Source organism: Caretta caretta, chromosome 5 (assembly GCF_965140235.1).
Source record: "Caretta caretta isolate rCarCar2 chromosome 5, rCarCar1.hap1, whole genome shotgun sequence".
Taxonomy (NCBI): Eukaryota; Metazoa; Chordata; order Testudines; family Cheloniidae; genus Caretta; species Caretta caretta.
Genome location: NC_134210.1, coordinates 81,705,615 through 81,708,821, shown reverse-complemented (window position 1 = coordinate 81,708,821; position 3,207 = coordinate 81,705,615).

Below are 3,207 nucleotides of genomic sequence, written 5' to 3'. Positions count from 1 at the left end.
GAGGAGAGAAACTTGGGTGTACTGGTGGATCACAGGATGACCATGGGCCACCAACGTGATGCAGCTGTGAAAAAGGCTAATACAATCCCAGGATGCATCAGGCAAGGTATTTCCAGTAGAGATAGGGAAGTGTTATTACCATTATATAAGGCACTGGTAAGACTTACATGCAATTCTGGTCTCCCATGTTTAAGAAAGATGCATTCAAACTGGAACAGGTGCAAAGAAGGACTACTAGGATGATCAGAAGAATGGAGAACCTACCTTACGAGAGGAGAGTTAAGGAGTTATCTTGCTTAGCCTAACAAAACAAATGCTGAGGGGAGATGTGATTGCTTTCTATAAATACTTCAGCGGGATAAATACCAGGGCGGGAGATGAGTTATTTACATTAAGTGCCAATGTTGCCACAAGAACAAATGGGTATAAACTGGCTATCAACAAGCTTAGGCTTGAAATTAGATGAAGGTTTCCAACTATCAGAGGAGTGAAGTTCTGGAACAGCCTCCCAAGGGGAGCAGTGGAGACAAAAATCATAACTGGTTTCAAGACTGAGCTTGGCAATTTTATGGAGCAAGTTTATGCCAATACAGAGGAGGAGGACTGAAATATCATACAAGAAGATCTGGATGACCTTATAAATGGGAGTAATAGAAATTGGATGAAATTTAATAGTGCAAAGTGCAAGGTCATGTATTTAGGGACTAAGAACAAGAATTTTTGCTATAAACTGGAGACTTATCAATTGGATGTGACAGAGGAGGAGAAAGACCTGGGTGTATTGAGTGATCACAGGATGACTATGAGCCGTTAATATGTTGCAGCCATGAAATAGGCTAATGCAGTCCTAGAATGCATCAGGCAAGGTATTTCCAATAGAGACAGGGAAGTGTTAGTACCATTACACAAGGCAGTTGTGAGAACTCATCTGGAATACTATGTGCAATTCTGGTATCCCATGTTCAAGAAAGATTAATTCAAACTGGAACAGGTGCAGAGAAGGGCTATTAGAATGATCTGAGGAAAGGAAAACCTACCTTATGAGAGGGGACTCAAAGAGCTTGCCTTATTTAGCCTAACCAAAAGAAGGCTGAGGGGAGATATACTCAAGGTCTAATTGATTGCCATATTTGGGGTTGGGAAGAAATTTTCCCCCAGGTCAGACTGGCAGAAACCCTAGAGGTTTCTCGCCTTTCTCTGCAGCATGGGGCACAGGTCACTTGCAGGTTTAAACTAGTGTAAATGGTGAATTCTCAGTAACTTGAAGTTTTTAAACCATAATTTGAGGACTTCAGTAACTCAACCAGAGATTAAGGATCTATTTCAGGAGTGGGCGAGTGAGGTCCTGTGGACTTCAATATGCAGGAGGTCAGAATAGATTATCACTATGGTCACTTCTAATCTTAATGTCTATGAGGTGGTATGATGAGACTGCCTACAATGACATGTAGCTGATCTATGACTAGTAGTAGCAAATATTCCCAATGGCCGGAGACGGGACACTAGATGGGGAAGGCTCTGCATCACTACAGTAAATTATTTCCCAAATGTCTGGCTGGTGGGTCTTGCCAACATGCTCAGCGTCTAACTGATCACCATATTTGGGGTCAGGAATGAATTTTCCCCAGGTCACATTGGCAAAGACCCTGGGGGGGTTTCTCGTTCCTTTGCAGCATGAAGCACAGGTCACTTGCTGGTTTAAAAAATGGTGGATTCTCTGTAACTTGAAGTCTTTAAATCTTTGATTTGAGGTCTTCATTAACTCAGTCAGAGGTTAGGGGTCTATTACAGGAGTGGATGCGTGAGGTTCTGTGCTCTACAATGGACAGGAGGTCAGACTAGATGATCATGATGATCCCTTCTGGCCTTAAAGTCTATCCTGGGAATTTATGCAGAAATTTACCTAACTTCCTCAAATACAATACTCCTGGGGGAATACTGCGCATGCACAGCATTCATGTTTCCCACAGATTTCTTTGCTTCCCAGCAGAAAAGTGACTTCTGACAGGGAAGCAAAGGGAAGTTGCAAAAGTGTTCACACACTTCTCCCCACCAGTGCAGATGTGTCCTTTTGGGCACCTAGAGCAGCCAGCAGAGAGGAAAATCACCATGGGGTCCTCCCTGCACCTGAACCATCCTGATAAGCCCCCCGTACCTAGACCCCCCCCACCCCATTGAGCCCCCAACCAGCTGCACCCAGACCGCAACCCCACCAAGCCCCACTTCCCCAGTGCCCGGATCCCCCGATGAGCTCCACACACCCAGACCTCCCCATGCTGAGGCCCAACCACCTTCACTGGACCCCCCCTGCAGAGTCCCATTACCCCTGCATTTGGAACTCCTCAACAAGCCCTGTGCATCTAGATTCCACCACTCACCCAGAACCCCCACTGAGCTGCCTGGACCCAGATTGGCCCACATAGAACCCCACACAGCCTCTCCACACTTGGAGCCTGCCGGCCTACTCCTGGATTGGGGGCCAGGGCTGGGTGTGGGTGAGAAACTCTGTCCCTCTTGCTTGCTATTTTAGGGGGCCTGGCTGGAACAATTTGTATGGAGCGGGGGCGGGGGGGAGGGGGAGGGGAGGGAGTGGTGCTGAGAGCCACTGAACCAAACTCTAAACCATGTATATGATGGAAACCACTTCAAGCCAAGGGGTGCAACAGAACCCCCCAGCACCCCTAGTTCCAGAACCTATGCCTGGCATGGAGAGGCAGGGCCGCAGGGTGTTTCTGGGGAGGCCCGGCCCTGTTGCTGTGTTAGAATTGGGTGCAGCCTCATTGCCAAGTCCACGTCTCGGGGGAGGCCTGCAGGGTGATCTCCCACCTCTGTGTAGCCAGTGACCTGTGCTCCCCACTGCCATACTGGAGCCTCCATATTTATTGACTAAAATTCTGCAAATTTTATTTAAATATTGTGCATAGAACTTTTATTTTTTTGACACAGACTTTTTGGAGTAATACAAGAATAATTATAGAAGGACACAACAATCATCCATTTACCCTGGTATCTGGTCTGTGAGAGTGGCCAACAATGAGTACTTAAGAAGGAGATGTAATACATCCTTAATGCACTCTCCTTAATGACCTGGAAAGAATTTCTTCCTGACCCCAGGGGGTGATCAGCTTGCACACTGAAGCATCGCTTTATATTGTATAATGTAACTACACAAGTGGTATTTTTATTCTTATAACCCATTTTAAAAAT